Source organism: Pipistrellus kuhlii, unplaced genomic scaffold (assembly GCF_014108245.1).
Source record: "Pipistrellus kuhlii isolate mPipKuh1 unplaced genomic scaffold, mPipKuh1.p scaffold_m20_p_97, whole genome shotgun sequence".
In the NCBI taxonomy this organism is placed as follows: domain Eukaryota; kingdom Metazoa; phylum Chordata; class Mammalia; order Chiroptera; family Vespertilionidae; genus Pipistrellus; species Pipistrellus kuhlii.
Genome location: NW_023425603.1, coordinates 196,759 through 221,040, shown reverse-complemented (window position 1 = coordinate 221,040; position 24,282 = coordinate 196,759). Strand labels below are relative to the sequence as shown.

Genomic DNA, 24,282 nt, shown 5'->3' with positions numbered 1-24,282 from the left:
CTCCAATGCCAGGGAGAGTCCCCCAGAAGGGCCCCTGGACTACGCCTGCACGGCCCCGTCGTGGCACCCACCACGCTGTCCTTGGCACCGCTCCCCTCCTCCCTCCCTCCCTCCTGGACTTGAACCCTCAGGGCCAGGGGCTGGGTTTCCTTGTCTCAGCCCCCAGCACTCAGCCCGGCTCAGGGGGTTGGTCCTGGGGTGGAGAGGAGGGATGTTCCTGGAGTCAGACACTGTACTGGGCTCTGTGGGTACTTGCAGGGTCCCCGTCTCTGGGGGTACTGACTGGGGAGGTGGGTCCCCATCTCTGGGGGTACTGATGGGGGAGGTGGGTCCCCTCTCTGGGGGTACTGATGGGGGAGGTGGGTCCCCTCTCTGGGGGTACTGAGGCAGAGGCAGGGCAACAGCTTGGCAGGGAACGGGAAGGGCCCTCAAGCTCCGGTGGGTGGAGGCCTCGATGGCCCCAATGCCCGCTGGCCCTGGAGTCCCCCTCCCTTATGTGTCATGTGCCGTACGATAGCGGTGCCCGGATATTTGCTGCCCCCACCTCCCAGCTTCCAGCGAGCCCCCGTGAGCGGAGGGGTGAAGTCACCCTCTGGATCACCTCTCTCTCAGGAACATTGTAAACACATTGCGGTCAGCTCTGTTGTTTGCTCCTTGGAGTTTATGTTGCTGCACGAAATGCAATATCCAGGATGAGCCCACAAGCCATAGCCACCATATTTAGTCATCTCTGCGTCCAGCCTTACGTCACTCTGCTTGCAGCACACTTGTGCTGGGGGCGGGGAGGAAGTGTGGGCAGTGCTCCCCCCGACCCCCACCCCCGCCCGGGCCAGCTCAGCCCTGGGCCTCGCCGGCCCCTTCTCTGACTCAGGGTCACTCTCATCTCATGGGCGGCTGAGGGGGTATGGGCAGGCCCCAGGGGCCCCAGGTCCCAGCACCCCCTTATGCTGGCTTCTCTCCTCCTTCCCGACACGCCAAGAACAAACCCATAGGTACTGGGAGCCCCCAGCATGGATCAGCTGGGTTACACAGGAACCTGCTGTTTCTGGTCTCTCAGCACATAGGCCTGAAAGCCCCATTTCACAGGTGGAGCCCAGGCACCGAGGAGGAGATGGATTTTCCCAGGACCGCGCTGGTGCCCCAGCCAGCCTGGCTCTGGGCAGTGGGCTCTTCTGCCATCTGGTCCTCCCAGACCTGTGCCCTAGCTAATGGCGCCATCTCTACCTGGTGCGCAGGTTTCAGAGTCATCCCGCCACCACCTTCACCCCCTGCACCTCTTACGATGGGCTTCACTGTGTGCGTCCTAACTCCAACCACGGCCGCTTCACCAGGGAGACATCCATTTGGGTCTGTGGGAGCACAGGTCCTTCCCCGCCTGGCTGTGCCTAAGGCACGAGGTTCTAGCAGAGCCCTGGTGGGCACGGTCTGGTCTCCGGTCAGACCTTTGTCTGCAGACGCCGGCGTGCTCCTGTCTCCCAGGGCCCCGCCCCTGTGTCCACCCCGCTCCACCCAGCACCACAGCAGGGAGGTCTGAGAGCGAGGCCCCTGCCTCTGCTCGGGCTGAAGCCCTGCCCGGCACAGGAGGCCTGGTCTGCGCTGGGCCCACTCAGTGGTCACGGAGCATGGACGCCTGGTCAGCCCAATGGCCGGGGTCAAGGTCTCCTCTGGGCCACCCTCACTCTCCTGGGTCCCACTGGATCGTGGGTGGGCTCAGAGGCCGCTGAGCGAGCAAATGAGACCACAAGGGAGACAGGCAAGGGGCTCGGGGAACCATAAAGAACCGGAGTTCTTTTTTTTTCTTTTTCTTTTTTAAAATATATTTTATTGATTTTTTTTTTTTGCCCCCCTCCTTCCCTCCCACACATCCACTCTCTCCCCAGAGTTTTGTGTCCATTGGTTGTACTTATATGCATATAAAAGTCCTTTGGTTGATCTATTATCTCTCCCAGATCTTCCTCCCCTCCCTGCTGTAATTTGACAGTCTGCTTGTTGATATACTGTCTCTGTATCTATCTTTTGAAGAACCGGAGTTCTAAATGCAAGAAATCGTGCGTTGGTCCCACCAAGAATGCTATTGCCAAGTGCCCTCAGCCATGTGCTTGTTCTGACGATGTGCTTTTATGGAAATAAATAATTTAAGAAAAATCAATCAACTAATTTTTTTAAGTAACGGCTATTGTTTTCTCATTGCAGAAAATATTGAACATACAAATAAAAGATTAAACATATTTAGACCAAGAAATTAGATGTAACCCAGATATAACCCAGTGACCCTTCCAATTCTTTCTGTGTAGAGACGTGTGTGTATGTGTGTGTGTGTGTTAGACGTGTGTGTATGTGAATAAGTAATGAAAGCAGAATCAAGTTGCACTCTGCCTCATACCCTGCCATTTTCAGCTCACATTTTATTGTGAACACGTGTGTGTGTTGACATCTGGGTGTGTGCCAGCACGGCCAGGCCTGCTCCTGCCTCGGGCCCTGTGGCTGCTCTGCACCCCGGCTGCAGAGCTCTCCTCTGGACCCCACGGTCAGCTCCTCCTCCTCATCCCATTCCCAGCGTACCGGTCTTCTCATGGAGACTTCTCCTGACCATGTGCCCCCAAAGTAGCTCCCTCTGCTCTTACTCGAATTCCCACTCTTTCTGTATACTACCGGCACTTAGCTCGCATCACTTCACCTAGCTGCCATTTTTTAAATTTTTTTTTATTGATTAAGGTATCACATATTTGTCCTAATCCCCCCATTCCCATCCCAAACCCCTCCGACGCATGCCCCCACCCCCCTGTTGTCCGTAATCACTGGTTAGGCATATATGCATACACACAAGTCCTTTGGTTGATCTCTCTCCCCTTCTCGACCCTCCCCTGCCTTCCCTCTGAGGTTTGACGGTGGTCTGATTTTGTTCATCAGTCTCTGTTGCTCATCATTTCCCCTAGATGCGTGAGATCATGAGCTATTAGAAATACACTTGTAAGAACCGAGAATGAGATCAGCCATAATGGTGATGCTGAGAGGCAAATGTTTTTGTGTTGTTTTATTTTCTTTTTTAAATTTTAGTCTCTTCCCTCTAAAATATAAACTCCCTGAAGTTGGAGACTTGCCCAGTTTGCTCACTACAGTAGCCCAGCACCTAGCCCTTGGCATGTGCTAAAGCATAGATAGGGGTGGGGCCCACGTAAGTTTACAGTCATCAGTATACAAAACACGGAGTTCATTCTGGTGGTTATTATAATTGTTGTCTTCTTTCCCACGCGAACAGCTGCAAGCCGCCGCAGGTCCCGCCCTGTGTGTGTTGAGTGAGTGGGCAGAGAATGAATGGATGGATGAGCTAACCTTATTCCATGGCACCGCTAACCCTTCCAGGCACACCCATGACTCCTCGTCACCAAACATTTCAGAGAGATGGCGTTTTGCATACATTTGCCTGAGAAGGGGGAGCTGGTCTGAGGTTGAGCATGTCTGTTTGGCCAGCTAATGGGGTCCCAGACGTCTCAGGAGCTTCCCAGAGCAAAGAGGGGTGCAGCCCTCGGTCCTGCAGGCCCTTGGCAGCTGGCTGCTGCCGGGCGTGGCATCTGGGTCTGGAATTAGTCAGGAGTATTTTTCCATTTTGCTGGGAAGAGCCAGCAGCTTGCCCCTCTCCGTGGGAGGCTGGAGGTTCAAGGGGAAGCCCAGGGCAGCCCCTGGAGGTCGTCCCAGCCTCGCCCAGACTTGGGGAGCCTGGACCTCCAGTACCTGCTGGTCCCGGGAGCCTGTTCTGCCCTCACTGAAGGAGACCGGCAGCTCAGGGCTAGTGCCCTGTTCAGGGCCTCCTCGGAGCCCGCTGCTCCCGCCCACCGGGCAGGTGAGCAGACTGACGCTGGAGAGGCAGGAAGGCCGGGCTCTGCTCCAGGTCCCCGAGGAGCCGCGACTTCCCCACGGGCCTGGCTGCCAGCTTCCCGCCGTCACGTGGAGAGGGGCCCACACCACGAATACTCACGGGTTGCCCCTCCTTGCACATGAGAAACCGAGGCACACCCAGTGTCATACGTGCCCGGCAGCCGGTGCACTTGACCTCTGCACTGCTCACAGGTTGCTTACAGTCTCCAGGCAAATGGCATGATGGGCATGGCAGGGATAGGGTTAAAGTTAGGGTTAGAGTTAGGGTTAGAGTTAGAGTTAGGGTTAGGGTTAGAGTTAGGGTCAGGGTTAGGGTTAGGGTTAGGGTTAGAGTTAGGATTAGGGTTAGAGTTAGGGTTAGGGTTAGAGTTAGGGTCAGGGTTAGGGTTAGGGTTAGGGTTAGGGTTAGGATTAGGGTTAGGGTTAGAGTTATGGTCAGGGTTAGGGTTAGGGTTAGGGTTAGAGTTAGGATTAGGGTTAAGGCAGGGGCTGTCCCCTGACCCAGGAGAGGATAAGGTGGTCCAGAGAGGAAGGAGGTTAATGGGCTTTTATTCAGAGAAACAGAAGTGGCCAAACCATCATTTGGAAACTTGCATGTTTCATCTTTGTCTTCCCCGAAGTCTAGGCCCCTGGCCGGGGCCCACAGGGCCGGCCTTGTTCTCAGAGTCCCCCAGGCCTCCGCCCGCACATCATAAGCAGGCATGAGTGTAAAGGGCCGAATCTGTGAATAGTTATAAGATCCAAACATGTATTTCCCATGGGTGCAACCATGATCATTCCCTCTCATTCCTGATCACACACAGTCTTCAGGATGACAAAGGCTCACGCACAAATATGTCTCCGTCATTGTGCAACCCACAATCAGATCCTTGATTTATGGCAGCAGCCGCACCCAAGACCTTTCACCCACCGGCTGGCTGCTTCCCCGGCCTCTCCCGCTTCTCCCTCTCCCGCCCGCGTCACCCTGCGGGGCAGCCTGAGCTCAGTGCAAAAGCCCCCAGTCTCACCTCAAGTTCCTGAGGAAGCCCCTTTCACGTCCTGCGTGATTCAGGGTTCCAGTTCAGGGTTGAGTTCTGGAGAAGGCAGCATACAAATGAAAGGAGACTTAGAAAACATTTACCGTATTTTTCGGACCATAAGACGCACTTTTTCCCCCCCAGAAGTGGGGGGGAAAAGTCCCTGCGTCTTATGGTCCAAATATAGCCTACACATATACTTTAAAAAAAAAGTTTTTTTACTTGCCCGGCTCTGTGTGGTCTCTGTGTGCTTGCCCGGCTCTAAAATGGTTCTAAATCACATGTGTCAAACACAAGGCCCGCGGGCCAAATCCGTCCCGCCAGGCCTTGCAATGTGGCCCGCTGCGCTGTCATCACTGCACTCCGCTGCGTTTCCATCGCAATGACAGTTTATGACTGTTCAGTAAACCATTCGGCCCGCGATTTAGTCTGGATTTTAGATTTTGGCCCCTTCTCTGATTGAGTTCGACACCCCTATTCTAAATGCTGCTGTTTACTTTACAGGGTTGATTACATGTGTTTATGACTGTGATGTTGGGTTTTAATGCACATAAAATATTTTAGGACACTATTTGTTTCAGAATCTTTTTTTCTTCATTTCCCTTCTCTAAAAACTGGTGCATCTTATGGTTCGGAGCGTCTTATTGTCCGAAAAATACGGTACTTTGGGAAATGGGGGCCAGGTGGTAGTCCAACTCTAGTGGGAAAACTACTTCTCGCTCTGGCTTTTCCATCCCTTTTATTAAGATTAAAATGATAGGCCAAAACTGGTTTGGCTCAGTGGATAGAGCATCGGTCTGCGGACTGAAAGGTTCCAGGTTCGATTCTGGTCAAGGGCATGTACCTTGGTTGCAGGCACATCCCCAGTGGGGGGTGTGCAGGAGACAGCTGTTCGATGGTTCTCTCTCATCGATGTTTCTAACTCTCTATCCCTCTCTCTAAAAAAATTAATAAAATATATTTTTTTTAAAAAGAGAGAGATTAAAATGATAGGATACACCCATATGCCCTAGGCAGGAAACTCCAATCAAAGCTAATCAGTGAGCCGGGACCGGTTTGGCTCAGTGAATAGAGCGTTGGCCTGCGGACTGAAAGGTCCCAGGTTCGATTCCGGTCAAGAGCATGTACCTTGGTTGCGGGCACATCCTCAGTAGGGGGTGTGCAAGAGGCAGCTGGTTGGTGTTTCTCTCTCATTGACATTTCTAACTCTCTGTCCCTCTCAATTCCTCTCTGTGTAAAATCAATAAAATAAAATAAAAAAATAAATTTAAAAAAAAAGCTAATCAGTGAATTTAGGACTAACAGGTAGGGGCTCTTCAACTACCAATATCTAGTAATTAGCTCTGACCCAGAGCAATTAAAGTTGACCAGCTCTCCAAATTCCCTGCCCACAGCTCTCTATTATTATAACAATGATTGACTTCCAGCAAGTTCCCTCTCTCCTAATTGATGGGACAGCCTCATTGGCAAGTTCAGGTGCAAGACCAGCTCACCTGCCAATGCCCTGTGTAACCCAGGCCAGGTCCTCAAGCTCTCTGGCCAGGTCCCTCTGCCCTAGAGCAAGAGGATTGACCTGGGGTCCTGCCCTGAGTCTGCCATCCACAAGCCCCTATCTCCTCTGCATTTCTGCCACCTGCCACTGCCCTCTGCCAGGCTTCCTTCCCCTGCTGCTCCTCACCTTCCACCTCAGGGAGCTTTAAGCCAGCAGACTGTGCCAGGCCAGGCACACCAGCCTGAAGGTGAAATGGGGACCACAAATAGAACAAAGGATTTCCCTCCTTTACTTATCTATACTAATAAAAGAGTGAGATGCAAATTGACCGTACCTTCACAACACCCACCAGCCAATCAGAAGTGTGTATGCAAATTAACTCAACAAAGATGGTGGGTTAATTTGCATACACAGGTGCTGAGCAGCCATGGTGACGATGCAGGCATTCCTCACCACCCCAGCCACTCCGGACCTCTGGGCCCCGTGGAAGGTGGAAAGGCAGCTCTGTGCCAGAGCAGAAAGGTGGCTCCAGCCGGAGCGAAGGCAGAGGCAGCAGCCGTGGGGAAGGAAGGCCCATTCTTGCATGAATCTTTGTGAATCAGGCCTCTAGTTTGTAATTAATTGTAGAAGCTGAGAGAGCAGCTCTCCTCATGTCTTACACACACTCAACTCCAACACACTTGCACACTTACTCTCACACACTCTCACTCAAATAAACAGCATACACATACACAGATGCACTCACATCCCATGTCCTTTGGTTCAGATGGGCTTTTTGGTTATAAGGAGAGAAGCCAGTTCTGGAGTGTGTAACGAGGAGGGCGGAGGCAGGGGTAAGGACCAGGCACAGAAACCAGAAAGTCTCCCAGAACTGCAGCGCTGGGCAGCAGGTAAGACAGCTCGAACCCGGAGCTGGCAGGGGTCCCACAGCATCCTTGTTTTTGTTACCAAATAATAGTCCTCAAATATAAGCTTACATTCATTCACACTCTATGCAAATCCAACCGTCATGCCACACACCTTACGTGTGCACTGTAATGCATGCCAATTACTTCTCAGCATTGTGTCAATAATATAATCATGGCCCCAAGAGCCAGGTTAGGACGCAGAGCGTGACATGTTAGAGGCCCCTTGGGGCACAGCACCCTGGCCACAGTCCCGCCTCGGAGCCTTCACACAAAGGCCAAGGCCTGGAGAGAGCCTCTGCTGGCCCCTCTCAGCCGCATGCCCACCACTCAGTCTAACGCCTTCACGAAGCCGCTCGCTGTCCTGGCTCAGGCAGGCCCCCTGCGTGTGCTTCTGGGCCGCATTGATTATCTTAAATTAAAGGGCCCCGGGGAGCAGCCTGTGCAGGGAGAACAGATTCTTCCCTTGGGGTGAGCAGTTGCCCAAAAAGCTCCTGAGCCTTCATACAAAGAGGCCACTGGAGTGTGTAGCTACAGCTGGAACCTCGAGCTCCCAGCTCAACCGAGAAGGCAGGGGTGGGATGCAATGGCAAGGCCTATTGATGTGACAGGTGTTGCTAACTGTCCATCAGGGTCTATTCTCCTTAGTCTCAGTGACACACGTGTAGCCTGGCCATGGTGCCTGCAGAGACTGCACTCCCAGGCTCTCGTGGACAGGATGCGTGCTCTTGGCAGGACAAGAATGCAGGCCACAGATAGTGCTCCCACCACATCCTCTATTCTTTTACCATAAGATGGAACCCAGCCCGGCCAGCGTGGCTCAGTGGTTGAGCATCGACTTATGCACTTGAAGATCACTTTCAATTCCCATCTGGGCACCTGCTGGGTTGAATTGTGTGCAGGAGGCAGCCAATCAATGGTTCTTTTTCATTATTGATATTTCTATCTCTCTCTCCCTCTCTGAAATTTATATATATATATATATATATATATATATATATATATATATATATATATATATATATTAAATATACTAGAGGCCTTATGCATGAAGATTCATGCAAGAATTGGCCTTCCTTCCCCTGGCTGCTGGCACCGCCTTCACTCTGGCTGGAGCCACCTTTCAGCTCCATCCTGGAGCCGCCTTTCTGCCTTCCCATGCTGCCCAGAGGCCCGGAGTGGCTGGGGTGGTGCAGAATGCCTGTATGGCGACAATGCAAACACCCTACCCCATCCCTGGCCGCTTGGTGCCTGTGTATGCAAATTAACCCACCACCTTTGTTGGGTTAATTTGCATACTTGCTCCTGACTGGCTGGTGGGCGTTACGAAGGTAAGGTCAACTAGCATTTTAGTGTAGATATAAATTTTTATATATTATATTTATATTGTATTTAATATAAATTTATATATATTAAAAGATGGAACCCAGGCATGCAGTGACCTAGCTCCAACAATGCAAACAAGAAACCTTACCCAGGGGATGATGGGGGAACACATGCAGGAACCCGGGGCCCTGGGTGACGGCACCTGACAGTCAGAAGCACCTGCTTACAGGAGAGCACGCGAGATCAGCTATGATGCGTTCAGCTGCTCTTAGGAGGGGAGGGGCTCTTTGCTGCAGAAACTCAGTCCTCCCTACGGTACCGAGCAAGCACAAGGGCCTCTATCCCGGGAGCCGGGAGAGAAACACCCCTGGGCACGATGCAGGACCAGGGAGAGCTTGCTGGTCAACCTGTGTCCACCCAACTCACGTGCTAGGCGCTGTAGGACCTTGGGCTTTAGGCAAACACAGTGTCACCCCAGAAGACATGTGCATGAGCCCTGGATGGAGTTACACTTCTCTATTACTTCCTTCACCAACATGAGGGGGTCCGACCGAACTGAAGAAAATGGGGGGAGGCGGGTAAAGACGGACCTCCAGGCTACATGGGGGTCCAGAAGGGTCCGCTTCGGCGCCGCTGCAGGGAATGCCTGAGAATAACATCTTTTTTAAACGCATATATTTTTATGGATTTCAGAGAGGAGGGGAGAGAGAGGAACAGCAGTGATGAGAGAGAATCACCGAGTGGCTGCCTCCGCACACCCCATACTGGGGACCAAGCCGGCAGCCCGGGCATGCGGCCTGGCTGGGAACAGAACCGTGACTGCCTGTGGTTCGTAGGCTGCCGCTCGCTTCTTTAGAAGAGTCACGTCTAAAACCTGCGAGGGGCACATGGGAGGCCAAAGGAAAGGAGACGGTGAGAAATACAGACACAAAGCAGATGTGCGAGCAGCTGGGGAGGGAGCTCTCGGCTGGAGAGCAGAGAGAGAAAGAGGCGGAGGCGGTGCCTTAGCCACGTGAGGCCTCCGCTCGCCATCTGCTCGCCTGTCCCGCGTCCCGTCACCACCCAGATGAGAACCAGCTGGCCGTCCACACGCTGCCCTCCAGCGGGGTTTTTCCAGGGACAGCGCCCCTGGGAATATCATGCCTGAGTCACGCGCGGGATGTCGGCGGGACTCCATGGTCGCTCTGACCGGCCTGGCCTGCCCGGACCTCCTTCCAAACAGGGCACGTGGCCATCTGGGCAGCTTTTGAGTTGGACACTGTTTCCCCAGCCTGACCACAGGGCCTGGGTGACCAGGGCAGGGACACGCCGTGCCTTCAGCAGACGAGGCCAAGAGAAGGTGGACTTCAGGTCCCCGTGGCAGGTCCGCCTTCTGTCCCTGTGGGGGCGGCTGTGGTCCCCTTCCTCTGTGCATGCCATGCATGCCAACAAGCTCCCCCCAGGACTTGGGGTAACCAGCGGGGCTTCTGGCTCCTCGCCTCAGCAAGCCCCGGCCAGCTCAGGGTGCCCGCCCCACCTCAGAGGGAAATGGCCTGCGCCCCCACCCTGTGCACATTTTCTGAGCCCGTCACTCAGCTGTTTCTTATAGCACCATCTGCACAGAGCTGAAGCCAGAAACGAGGGGGTGGGAGGAGAGGTGAGGGATGTGGCCCTTCTAGCCGCAGGGTGGGTGGCGGGGGGGCGGGCCATCAGGAGCCAGCTTGGCCACCGAGATGCTGGGCCTGCTCCCAGTGCTGACCTGTCCATCTCTCAGCTGCACGAGCTGAAGCAAGCCCCTGCTCCTCTCCGAGCCTCAGCCTCCCCACCTGTAGAATGGGACTCATCATATCCGCAATCACAGGTGCGGTCTGCGTATTAAGGTAATAGTGATAGCAAGCCCGAAGCCTGGTTCTGTCTAAAGGGCATGTTGAATAATAGCTAATAATTATCTATTATTATTGGAGGGCGTGGACGGCACACACTTTCCAGCTGGGTTGATGGCTCATCGGGGCGCGTCCCCAGGGTGTACCCCCAGAGGGTCTGCAGCAGGAGGCAGAGCCCAGCAGGAGGCAGGACTCCGTGACCGCCCCGCAGAGAGCGGAAGGCCGGGCGCTGTCCCAAGGCTGACCTCGCTAATGAATGAGAATGTGATTCAATAAGCATCGCAGGGAGGAAGCGCGGCGAGGCCTGCGGGTGACCTCGGGTGGGGAGGGGGGCAGGGAGTGAGGGAGCAGCGTCCCCCGAGGGACTGGACCAGCTCTGCACGGGGCTCGGAGCTGCCTCCACCCCCTCCCTGTGACGGGGCTCCGTGAGCTGCACCCTCCGCCTGTGCAGGGGGAGGGCTGGCTTCCGGAAGCTTCCTGCTGCTGCCCACAGTCACAGGGTGTCTCACCTGGGCCTCGGTCAGTGGCTACTGAGAGGCGCACTCTGACCCCGGCCTCCGGACCTGTTTCTGTTCTGGTCACTGGTCCCGCAGTCCCAGGAAACCAAGAGAACCTGACCCGGTGCCACGCCTGCCTCCGGAGACACCACCCACAGTCCTCGCGCACCCCGAGGCCAGAGCACGCAAACTCTGACGCAGAAACCCATCTATCATATAACCGTATGGAGAAGATTGGGGGGGGGGGGGTAGATGGATAGGGTGGCCCCCAAAATGTATGCACACATTGAATGATTATAAAGTCAGTGTTTATTAACATGCAGTTCATTTTCAAAATGTAAAGGAATTTACAGAAATGAATAAATTGTTTTGGGCAGCGCCTGTTTTCAAATTGATGACCGTAATGGTCTGGGCACTGCTGATAATGTGAAGCAATGGAATTGCAAACATGAAGAATCATTTAGGCTGAAACCTGTTTGGCTCAGTGGATAGAGCATCTGCCTGTGGACTGAAAGGTCCCGGATTCGATGTACATTGGTTGCGGGCACATCCCCAGTAGGGGGTGTGCAGGAGGCAGCTGGTTGATGTTTCTCTCTCATCGATGTTTCTGACTCTCTATCCCTCTCCCTTCCTCTCTGTAGAAAATCAATAAAGTATATTAAAAAAAAAAAAAAAAAAGAATCATTTTGTTCAGATTTGTGTACCCTCAATGCGTCAACTGCTGTTGGTTTTGTATCGTCAACGTTACCGTTTACGTATCCCCATGAAAATGTTTATTCTGTTCAAAGCTTAGTCTGGCTTTATTATTTCAAATCAGTTAAACCCAAAAGAAGGAGTGAAAATAAAGTGAATTACAGCGGTTAAAGCGTGCACACATTGCACACACTTTGAATAACTATAATGGCGTTGTTTGCACTCCCACCGACTTTTCAGACTCCCAGCGGCATTTCGGGGTGAGCTTCCTGTGTTCAGAGCTTGGTCTGGCTGCAAAGACAGAAGCATCGCTTGCGCTATCAGCTAGGAAAGTGTGTACATGTTTTGGGGACACCCCTGTATGTGGTGACGCACAAGATGGGGGGACACAGAGTGTCCTTCCAGGTGCCGGAACTGCATAAGCAAAGGCCCAGGGCGTGGACGCTATGGCCTGGTGTTTGAACACCCAATGAGGCTGGCACAATGGCAAATGGGTGCAGTGCAGGGAGGTGACAGGGTTCTCCAAGGGCCGTTCCCACTCAGGCCTTTGAGTCAGAAGCTGGGGAGCCCCTGGGAAGCCAGCCCTGAAAGGAGGGGTGGTTGCACCCCGCTCCCAGCCCTCGGGGCAGCCCTGTGTCCAGGGCCAGGCCCGGCTGCACCAGCAGTGGCAGCGACGGGGTCCACACGCAGTGGGGCAGCATCCATGTCTACACAGAAGCATCTTTTTTATTTTCTTAACAAAAGGAAAACAAGCAGAAGTTTATTAACCTGTCCATAATGTATGTCATCTATGGGAGTACCCAGAAATAAATAACTCAAAGTTTTGCTCAGAATGTAAGTTTATATATATATATATATATCTTTAGCAAAGGAACAATCAACTTTTAGAGAAGTGATAAGATGAAGGAAAAGAGCCTTGAGTCCTATGGGTGGTACATTGTGGGGAGGCAAATACTGTAGCCCTCCCCAACACACACACACACACACTCACACACACACACACACTCACACACACACTCACACACACACACACACACACACTCACACACACACACACTCACACACACACACACTCTCACACACACACTCACACATACACACACTCACACACACACACTCACACACACACACACTCACACACACACACACTCACACACACACACTCACACACACACACACACACACTCACACACACACTCACACATACACACACACATACACACACACACACACTCACACACACACACACACACACACTCACATCTGTAGGGGGATCCATTCCAAGACCCCCAGTGAGTGTCTAAAAAGGCAGATAGTCCCAAACCCTATACATACTGTGTTTTCCCCTAAAAATACATACATACCTATAATGAAGTTTAATTAATAAATTGGGCACAGTAAGAGACTAACAATAGTAACTAGTAATAAAGGAAGGAAGATAAGAGGAATGAAGGGGAAGTAAACTGCCTCCTTCAGGGCAAAATATCTTCACATCCTCTTCCTTTCCTTGATTTCCAAGCAATCGGCTTCCAGCGCCTTCCTCCCACCAGCCTAAAACGGCTGGAGAAGGAATGGCTATGACTCCCGACTAATGTCATAGGTTGTGAAGATTTTTTAAAAAATATTTTTTATTGGTTTTCTTCAGAGAGGAAGAGAGAGGGGATAGAGAGTTAGAAACATGGATGAGGGAGAAACATCGATCAGCTGCCTCCTGCACACTCCCTACTGAGGATGTGCCCACAACCAAGGTACATGCCCTTGACCGGAATCGAACCTGGGACTGAGCCAAACCGGTTTTGGCGGTTGTGAAGATTTTGCAAAGGCAAACATGGCCCTTCCTAATGGCCAGGGAAAGGGCCATCTTATGGGAAAAGAGCAAAGGCTCAGAGTCGGAAGGAGCAGCTGTTAAAAAGGCTAGGGGGTACACAGAAGCATCTTGAGGTGGTTTCAGGGTACCCTTCCCGGCTGCGGGGCCTCCAGTCTGACCCTCGAGCGCTCCCCACCACCACCCCAGGACCTGAGCCGCTGGCCCCCGGCTGGGGCACAGACCCCTAGGTTCCCCCCTGAGTCTCTGCGGTGCAGGCCAGGCCTTTGCTTATTCAATCAGCCACCACTGGGCCCCCACTTCCCTGTGCCGGGCTCCGTGTCACTGCTAAGCGCAGGACGTCACTCACTTTGGCTGCAGAGGTGGCTAAAAATACCCTCCAATGGCCCTGGGATCACCAAGTGGCCCCGGGGGAGGGAAAGGTCGCCCTCACTTCTGAGTCACTGGGTCTCGGAGGAGAGCAGAGCGGGTGGCAGGAGGGCAGGAGGGCACGGGGCCGCCTCCCACGCAGTCCCACCAGGGCAACCCGGCCTATTTCTGGCAACAGCGACCCAGGGGTCAGCTCCCACCCCCACACCCTCGGGGTTTGTGACAGGGCGCCTATTAACGGGACAGAAACAACAAGATTCTCGCCCACGGTCCCCACGGTGGGGCTGGCTCCTCCCTTAGCCCCCGAGAGCCCCTCCCCACACCCCAGGATGCTGTTGTGACTACAGGAGAACCACAGGGACCCCCTCAGAGGTGCCCCTCCCTCACCCAGGCCCCTCCCAGGCCCCACTGTGCCCACCCTGGACCATCTCCTGCCTCCCAGGGCCTTTCTCAGAGGGTGCTGCGTGGCTCTGGGGACTGGGTGCCCTGTGCCACTCGCGGCTCCTGCTCACCCTGGGCAGGTCACCTCCCTTCGGTCCATCATTCATTCTCGGGGGTCACAGGTCGCGCTCACACGGGCTGGGAGGAGGGCTGCATGAGGACAGGCAGGGAGCATTCTCTGCCACCTCTGAAGCCTGGGTGAGGGCTGTCCACCAGGCCGTGGGAAGGCAGGGACCAGCCTTACCCGGCTCTGCCCACCAGGGCCGGCACACAGGGCAGAGCTGGCCTTGGGGGCACTTGATGGGCAGACGGAGTGGGAATTCTGGGGAGGCACAGGTGCTGTGGACGGGAAAGGTGCAGACTGGGCCTGGGCGGGTGGCTTAGCTGGCGGGTGCGTCACCCGCTGACCAGAGGCTACAAGTTGGGTCCCCGGTCAGAGCACAGACTGAGGTTGCCCGTTCAGTCCCCAGCAGGGCAGGCAATGGATGGGGATTTCTCCTCTCTCTCTCTCTCTCTCTCTCTCTCTCTCTCTCTCTCTCTCCTCCTCTCTCTCTCTCTCTCTCTCTCTCTCCCTCTCTCTCTCCCTCTCTCCCTCCCACCCCAAAGTCAATAAGCATGTCCTCAGGTAAGGATTAACAAGAGAAGCAAGGAAAGGTAAAGATTGAGGCAGAGAAGAAACATCGATCAGCTGCCTCCTGCACAACCCCTACCAGGGATGTGCCTGCAACCGAGGTACATGCCCTTGACCGGAATCGAACCTGGGACCCTTCAGATAGGCTGATGCTCAATCCACAGAGCCAACCTAGCCATGGTTTAAAACGTTTTTCACTGAACAAAGATCTTCAGACCGCTGTGAGGGGAAGGGTGAGAGGCAGGCGGGGAAAGGGGACCCTCTGGGGCCACTGCTGTGCCCGCGGGGAGAGTGGCCTGTCCGGGGGCTGGGGCCATTGAGCTCAGGTTCTGACCTCTGGGGGCGCCCATCTCCTCCTGGGGACCCAGCAGTGATCCCGCTGGGAGCCGGCCAGTAGGTTGGAAGTGACACCGCGAGCTGCCGGCAGGGCCTGGCCAGGCAGATGCTGGGCCTGGGAGCCTGGGAGCCTGTGTTTTCCCAGGGGGGGGGGGTGACTCGGGGGCCTGGGTGAGCTATTCGCCAGGGAGCTGCGGGGCGCCTGGGAGAACAGGCTGGAAGGTGACCGTGGGGGAACTAGCCAAGGGTGAAGGGCACCTGTCCGGAGGCCCCCCCGGCGGATGAGTGACATCACGGGCAGAGGAATGCGGAGTGCTTGGAGCACTCTCTCCCCCGGGAGGCCCGGGGTTTGATGAAGGCTAAGTCAGGATCTAACTGGATCTCTGGCCTGGGCGGGAACTGGCTGGAACAGGCAGGGCAGGGCCGGGAAGGGGAGGTCAGAACAACCGGGAATGAGGGGCTGGCATGGGCATCCACCACCCCCCCACCCCCCCCACCCCACCACCCCCCCGCCTCGGTGCAGGCCAGAGCTCAGGGCAGGAGGCCTGGATTCAGCCCCTCCAGCGGGGTGACCTTGGGCAGGTCCCAACCTCTCTGCCTCTTGGGCGAGAGATCAGCCAAAGGACTGTGTGCACGTATACAAGCCTAACCAGTGGTCATGGACAACAGGGGGCTGGGGGCATGCCTGGGGAGGGGTTTGGGATGGGAATGGGGCAATGAGGACAATTATGTGATACTATAATCAATAAAGAAATTTTAAAAAATATATATTTTATTGATTTTTTTTTTTTACATAGAGGAAGAGAGGGACAGAGAGTTAGAAACATCAATGGGAGAGAATCATCGATCAGCTGTCTCCTGCACACTCCCTACTGGGGATGTGCCCGAAACCAAGGTACATGCCCTTGACCGGAATGGAACCTGGGACCTTTCCCAGTCCGCAGGCTGACGCTCCACCACTGAGCCAAACCAGTTTCGGCAATAAAGAATTTTTTTTTTTTTTAAAGATTCAAATGAGGAGCCCCCTGTGGGTGGAGAAAATGACGGCCCCGCATCCCTGTCCTCCCCCACTCCCCCCGGTGCTGAGCCGGGGGTGGGGCAGGAGCAAGGGGAAGTGGCCTGTGCAGCTGCTGCGGAGACCAGGCTGCTGCTTCCTCAGAGTCAGACGCCCAGTTCCCCTGAGCCAGCAGGCCCACTTCGGGAGAAGGATTTCGGAGGAACTGAAACGGGACTCAGGCCCGTTCCCTGGATCTGATCTTCGCCGCAGCTGTGCTCCCAGCGGCCCCCGGGGAGCGCCAGCCCGCACGTCCATCCACGTGTGCATGGACCAGCCGCGTGGAACAGGCTCAGCCACAGACAGGAACACATGACGGACACGTGCTATGGCAGGAGCAACCTCACCCACATCACACCGCATGTACCAGACCCCCAAGGCCACGTGATTCCATGAGTTTGACACCCCCAGAACCAGCGAATCCCCAGACACAAGGCAGATCGGGGCTGCCAGGGGCTGCAGCCCTGGGGAGAGGCTGCTTCTGGGGTGTGGGATCTCCTCCGGGGGCGCTGACGGTGTCTGGGCACCGGAGAGGGGTGGTGAGCAGCATGGTGACTGTCCTAAATGACACCGAACTCTGGGCTCTCCATGTGAGCTTCCGGCCGTGAATGTCCCTCCATTTGTTACAAAGCGGCTAAAAACACTTTCTTTTTTCCGAAACCGGTTTGGCTCAGTAGATAGAGAGCCGGTCTGCATACTGAAGGGTCCCAGGTTCGATTCTGGTCAAGGGCATATACCTGGGTTGCAGGCACATCCCCTGTAGGAGGTGTGCAGGAGGCGCTGGTCGATGTCTCTCTCATCATCGATATTTCTAGCTCTCTATCCCTCTCCCTTCCTCTCTGTAAGAAATCAGTAACAATTGTAATCATCTGAACAATAAAATAAAGATTTATTTTAAAAAATAATAAATAAATAAAAAGCAGGCGAAGGGAGAGGGTCCGTGCTGCCGAGAGGAGAGGACCAGCCGGAGAGGACCGGCTGCCACCCCCCGCGGCCGCCCTGGGCGGATGGTCCGGGTCCCCGCTCCACACCAGGAGCCGGGGCTGGGCCAGAGCGAGGGCGGCTGGCGTGGCAGCTCTGGCTCACGGTCAAGGCCAGCGCCTCCCGGCCCCGTGCCCTGTGAGGAAACCCATGAACAAAGCGGTCAGAGCCACGTGCCCGGAGCCACCGCAGCGGCCAGGGGCAGGGGCCCAGGAGGCCCCGTAGCCCCGAGGAAGGAAGCCGTGGGCACTTGGGGGCACAGATCGAAAGGGAGGCGCACAGAGGCCCAGCTCGGGGAGGACGGGCTCCCCAGCAGGTCACCTCGTGGGCGGGGGAGTGACGGGACGGGGTGCAGAGCTGAGGGGGGCGGAGCCACGGGAGCTCAGAGCAGGGGCTCGGGGGCTGAGACCCCGGCCGGGAAGGGGCCGCTGGTGGACGCAGAGAGAGGTGGCTGCAGGGGTCCTGGAGGGCCTGTGCCCGCCCTCCCCACCTGTCTCCCTGAGCACCGGGCCCACAGGGCCCCCTCTGGACGGAGCCCAGAACTGGGGTCTGGGAGCGGGGGGTGGGGTGGGGAGGGCAATTCTGTGTGTCCAGGTCCTGTCACCCCAGCCCTCGGCACCCCCTCCCCAGCCCCTGGAGTCCTACAGCAGATCCCATCAAAGCCCCATCCACCGCTCACCAGCGCCACCCCCTCTGAGCGCCAGCCCCCTGATGAAGAGGAGGAGCAGCGGGGTGAGGGTGGGGGAGGAGACGGTACAGGAGAGGCCTGGGCTCCGGGCCAGCCTGGCCGGTAGGTGGCTGGGCTGTGGTTGGGGTCCCAGGGTCAGTGGGAGCACGAGGACCTTCGGGCAGAGCGCTCCCTGGGATCCTGGCTCCTTGTCAGTCCCAGAAGAGGGGCGAGGATGCCAGGAAGTCCCCCAGGTTCCCGGCCTCCAGGGCCCCTGCTGGCACCCAGCGGCAGGAAGTGAGTCATCCCCGCTCAGGACCGAGGGAGGACGTGGCCCGGCTGGCTGCGGCCCACTGACTGCAAGGGGCAGTCCGTCACCCCAACAGGACCAGGCTGGCCACCCACCTCCAGGGCAGCAGGGAGGGGACAGAGGATGGACAGAGGGACTGGCCTCCCCGTACCCTCCCCCACACCCCAATGTGCTTCTCCCAACCCACCTTTACAGCGAGAACAGCAAGGCCTTCACTCCCTGACTCAGAGGAGGGGCGAGAGGAAGCAGGGGACAGAAATGGGGGGCGGGGGGCGGGCCCATTGAAGGAGTTTAACGAAGCAGATGAGTTCCTTCTCCACCCGCCGCTGTCCCCCGAGAATGGAAAGTACACCCTCACACGCTATGTAATGCGTCCTGTGTCATTTCGGTGATCTCACGTGTGCACCGGGATCTGAGGTGGCAGGACCGGGACACACAGAATTGCCCTCCCCACCCCACCCCCCGCTCCCAGACCCCAGTTCTGGGCTCCGTCCAGAGGGGGCCCTGTGGGCCCGGTGCTCAGGGAGACAGGTGGGGAGGGCGGGCACAGGCCCTCCAGGACCCCTGTGTCCACCAGCGGCCCCTTCCCGGCCGGGGTCTCAGCCCCCGAGCCCCTGCTCTGAGCTCCCGTGGCTCCGCCCCCCTCAGCTCTGCACCCCGTCCCGTCACATCACTCCCCCGCCCACGAGGTGACCTGCTGGGGAGCCCGTCCTCCCCGAGCTGGGCCTCTGTGCGCCTCCCTTTCGATCTGTGCCCCCAAGTGCCCACGGCTTCCTTCCTCGGGGCTACGGGGCCTCCTGGGCCCCTGCCCCTGGCCGCTGCGGTGGCTCCGGGCACGTGGCTCTGACCGCTTTGTTCATGGGTTTCCTCACAGGGCACGGGGCCGGGAGGCGCTGGCCTTGACCGTGAGCCAGAGCTGCCACGCCAGCCGCCCTCGCTCTGGCCCAGCCCCGGCTCCTGGTGTGGAGCGGGGACCCGGACCATCCGCCCAGGGCGGCCGCGGGGGGTGGCAGCCGGTCCTCTCCGGCTGGTCCTCTCCTCTCGGCAGCACGGATCATAGGGCCTCTCCCTTCGCCTGCTTTGTAACAAATGGAGGGACATTCACAGCCGGATGCTAACATGGAGAGCCCAGAGTTCGGTGTCATTTAGGACAGTCACCATGCTGCACCCCATCCTCTCTCTCTGGTGCCCAGACACCGTCAGCACCCCCAGAGGAGACCCCACACCCCAGAAGCGGCCTCTCCCGCGGCTGCAGCCCCTGGCAGCCCCGATCTGCCTCGTGTCTGGGGATTTGCTGGTTCTGGGGATGTCATCCTCATATAGTCAGGAGGCCTTTGGGGTCTGGCACTGTACACATGGTGTGAGTGAGACCGTGTCCCGCCAGTGAAGCTCAGGTCCGCAGGGCACGGAGGAAGCCAGGCTGCTGAGTGCAGAAGCCCTGCACCCGCACCCGCACCCGCACACCAGGAAAGGGCCCTGGGCAGCCTCCGAGGAGAAGGGCAAGAGCCACCAAGGAAGCAAAGAAGGGACACTCCGGGCAGAGATGGCAGCACCTGCGTGGGGCCGGAGCCATGTGCCATCCTGCTGAATTCAGGAGCGTGAGCTGGTTCCGTGGGGCTAACGCTTCGGGGCGGGGCTGGAAGTTGGAGCGGCCAGAGGGCAGAGAGGCAGGTTCTTGGCGCCACACAAAGGGGCCCTGGCTCAGGGGGAGCGGCCTGGGTTCTGCAGGAGCAGCGTGGTCCCTCCTCTTCCTCTGAGCGAGCTGGGCGGGCTGAAGCTGGAGCCCGGGCAGGGCTGAGCCTGCAGGCCCCAGGCGAGCAGACCGAACAGGAGCGGGATAATGAGTCAGTGGCTGCCAAGATTTTGCAGGGAGGGTTCAGCCAACTTTTCTTTCGTACAAAGATATGGTGATCCAGACGTTAATGAGTGTGAGGTGTTACTGCATCCATAAGGATTCCCTTTGGAAACGATTCCCACCCAGGCTCTGCCCCAAACAAGGCACTGGCCCAGTAGGGGCTACTCCCAGGCATAGGTTGTGTGACTTGTCCACTTCTCCCTAAAAGTGAACAGCCAGCTGGGTAGACATCTGAGAAAAGAGTGGGTGTAGCTGGATGAGTGGGTGGGTGGATAGGTGTAGAAATTTAAAGAGAGATGCAGGGATGGATGGATGGATGGATGGATGGATGGATGATTGGGTAAGTGGATATAGGGATGGATGGATGGATGGATGGATGGATGGATGGATGGATGATTGGGTGAGTGGATGTAGGGATGGATGGATGGATGGATGGATGAATAAATGGATGGAAGGATGGATTCAAGGATGGATGGATGGATGTTTGATGGATGACTGGATGGATGGATGGATGAATGACTGGATGAGTGGATGTAGGGATGGATGGATGGATGGATGGATGGATGGATGGATTCAAGGATGGATGGATGTTTGATGGATGGATGGATGACTGGATGGATGGGTGTTTGATGATGGATGAATGACTGGATGAGTAGATGTAGGGATGGATGGGTGATAGATGGATGCAGGGATGGATGGATGGATGGGTGGGTGGATGGATAAATGGATTGATGGGTAGTGGGTGACTGGGTAGATACAAGTGTAGGTAGTAATTGTTTTATATTATAAAGATTCTTTAGCTGATAGGATGCAACACAATGACACTTGGATGGAAGAAAGGCAAGGCTTTCTGTTGCTTTGGTTCCAAATGAGAGAAGCTTCCAGGCAGAACCACATAAGGGGATGCACCCTGGAGCAGGGGAACAGCAAGCTGCAGGGAGCAGCTCACGTCCTGGAATCAGCCAGGCTTCTGGGGCTCCCTGTGGGTTGGCCAATTGGAATAATTTTGTGAGGTCCTGGGTATAAGGGCTATCCATGCCATTTAGGGCCAATAGGGTGTTCCAACTCACAGACCGAGATCCCAAGCCTCCAGGTAAGCCTTTCTGTGGCTCAGTGATGACGGAGTCAGATTTCAGTACTTGGATGGGAGAAGTCCCGGAGCAGCCTGGGTCTGCCCCTCCCGTCGCTCCCAGCTCCTCCATGCCCACTTTAGTCCTTCTCTTTTGAAGGAAAGGTTGTAAGAGTTTCTTTCTTTTTAAAAATATGTTTATTGATTTCAGAGAGAGGAAGGGAGAGAGACAAAAACATCTATGATGAGAGAATCATTGATCGGCTGCCACCTGCATGCCCCATAGTGGGGATTCAGCTTGCAACCCAGGCATGTGCCCTGACTGTGACCTCCTGGTTCATAGGTCAATGCTCCACCCTGAGACACTCCTAAGGGCTCCTAACCGGTCTGGCTCAGTGGATAGAGCGTCGGCCTGCGGACTGAAGGGTCCCAGGTTCGATTCTGGCCAAGGGCATGTACCTTGGTTGTGGGCACATCCCCAGTAGGGGGTGTGCAGGAGGCAGCTGATAGATGTTTTTCTTTCATTGATGTTTCTAACTCTCTATCCCTCTCCCTTCCTGTCTGTAACAAATTAATAAAATATTTTTTTAAAGAGCTTCTTACAAAAAAAAGTTTGAATTTCCCTTTGCTTTGCAGTTTCTCTGCTTCCCGGAGTAATCAGTGCTGGGAATTGTCTGCAAGTCTCCGGAGAGAAGCTGAGCCAGCCTGTCAGTGGAGCAGGGCGGGGGACCTCCGGGGGTGGGGAAGTTGCCAGAAAACAGAGCAGGACAGGCGTTCAGCCTCAGAACACGCTCCTGGGTCTGTGCTGCCCTCGCCCTGCGGGAGGCACATGCCGCATAAAAACCATCCAACTGCCCTGCCCACCTGGCCACCTCCTGTTTACACCTCAGCTCCGGCACGGAACAGCCTGCAGGGACCGCCGTGAAAGCAATCAGTGCTGTGCTCACTCACGGAGGCGCCCGAGGCTAGAGCACGCCTGGGCTCTCCCCCACGCTGCCACCAGCCACACCTCTGATCTCATTTTGCTGCAAAGGGGGCCCGTGGAGGGGGTAAAACACAGACTGGGCCACGGGGCCTGGGCTCCTGGAGGCCCAGGAGGGAATGCATCATGCAGCGGCGAGCGGCCAGGGCTTAGGGAAGGGGCTGACTCAGAGCCAGACACCTTTCCGGGCGAAGTCCAAGGCTGCCCTCAGGCTCCCTGGGAGGGTGGCCATGGCCCATCCAGGGAACCCTCCGTGGCCGACCTGGAAAGTCTTCCCCGGAGCTCACCGAGCTCTCGGAGCGAGCGCCCCGTCCCACCTAGCCCGGGACGCGGGTTTGGGAACTGCAGCCAGCCGGGCTCAGAGGCCGGTTGGGCGGGCGGCGGGGCTGGGCCGGAGTGGGGGGAGGAAGTGCCCAGGGGGCGGTGACGTCACAGCCCAGCCCTTGAAAGATGAGCTGTTCCTGCCAGCTCTCCAGCTCCCCTGCAGCACCTCCGAGCGGAGGGGACCGCGGGCACCCCTGCCCGACGCCGGACCAGGGAGCGACCGCCCGAGGTGCCCGCGCAGCTCCCGCCGGACGAGGTGGGTGCCCGCCCGGCGCCGGTCCGACGCCGCAGTGCCTGGGCTGGGAGGGCAGCAGCCCAGCCCGGAGGGAAGGGGCGGGTGGGCGGCGCAGGGGCTGATTTTTGGGCAAGCTCCCTTCCCGCCCCGTCCGGTCCCAGTCCCCAGAAGTGACAAGAAGGGCTTCCAGCCAGAGGAGTCGCTTGTTTGCCTTGGGCTTGCCTTCTTCCTGAATCAGGGTGCCAGGCGGCACATGTGTGCTTGTGTGTGCTTGTGTGTGTGTGCCTGTGTGAGCCGTGTAGGACGGCCTCGATTGATTTTTGCTCTCCGGGGTGCCTTGGACAGAGAGCTTCAGCCCAGAAGGTGCGGCGGGGGTGGGGGCTGCCGCTCGCTGGCCCTGAGTGACCTGGGACGCATTGCCCACCCTCTCTGAGCCTCGGTTTCCCCGTGTGCAGCACGCTCTGCTGGCATGCTGCCCGGGCGGGCCGCAGGGTGTGATCAGGGAGGAGAGAAGGAGTTCGTGAACGTTGGCGGGTGTGCACTGAGGTGGTGATTTTACCGTTCTCGCCGCTCCCCGCCCCCGACCCCTCCCGGTGCAAGACAGAGGGACGGAGAGCACGGGCTTTGCATGCAGCCCTGGGTGGCCGTCCCGGCTCTGTCTCCATCCCCGCCTGGCACTTGTGACCACATTCCCCCCATGGCATGAGCCATAAAGATGGCCTGGCAGGGTGGCTGTGGAGACAGAAATGGGCTCCCGCCTGCGAAGCGCCACACTATATGCGGTCGGCGCTCAGGAGCGGGGCGGTTAGTGGAGCTGCTGAGGCAGGTGGTGTCCCGGGCCTGGGCCGGGGGACTAGGGCGGGCGTTGCTCTCGGGGCAGGTTAGGATGTGCCTTCCTGAGTCACGGCTGCCTGGCTCCTGCAGCTCGGGAAGTGCGAGCTCTGGCCCAAGTGCGGGGCAGAGGGGCCAGGGCCAGCCCCGCCTCTCACCCCTTCTGAGGGCTCCAGGGGACACTGCCTTCTCTGGGGCGCACCCTCCTGCCCGCTGGGTCCTGGCAGCAGGGGGGGGATGGGGGCATCCTGTGATCGGAGCCCCACGAGCTGGAAGAAGGAGTTGGCTGTCTTCCTCCTGCTCGGGCGGGAGTCCGGCAGGTGGGGAATGGCCAGGAGAAAGGGGTTTGGCCCCCAGGCTGACTCCACAGGCAGGACCCCAGGGTCTCCACCAGCTCTGCCCGAACCCACAGAACCCCGCCGGCTCCTGCTCTTGCGGACGAGATGAGGCGAGGACATAACTGAGTGTCTAGGAAACGCCTCGACCCCTCGGACTCAGACCTGTGGCTTATGCACAGGGAAAGCTGCCGGTGACTGAGTGCGGGCGGTGAGACCAAGGGCTGGGGATTCTGGGGGTGCCGAGCAGGGGGACAGCTATGCCACGTGGTCTCTGCTAACACACTGCCCTAATAGACGTTCACAGGGGTCTGAGGGGGGTGCTGAGGACTGCCGCTCTCACCTGGACTGCCTCGTGGCCCAGAGGAGC

General features: G+C 56.9%; 1 protein-coding gene across 3 annotated transcripts in view; it reads left to right on the top strand.

Annotated features, from left to right (window-relative positions):
* Positions 1-22,449: 22,449 nt before the first annotated feature.
* BDKRB2 (bradykinin receptor B2) overlaps positions 22,450-24,282 on the top strand; it is a 39,734-nt gene continuing 37,901 nt past the window's right edge. The window contains exon 1 of one of the 3 annotated variants that reach the window (XM_045578352.1): positions 22,450-22,767. The gene's annotated coding sequence lies outside the window, so the exon portion shown is untranslated. The remainder of the gene's footprint in view (positions 22,768-24,282) is intronic. The other 2 variants (XM_045578353.1, XM_036429032.2) reach the window with 2 other exon arrangements.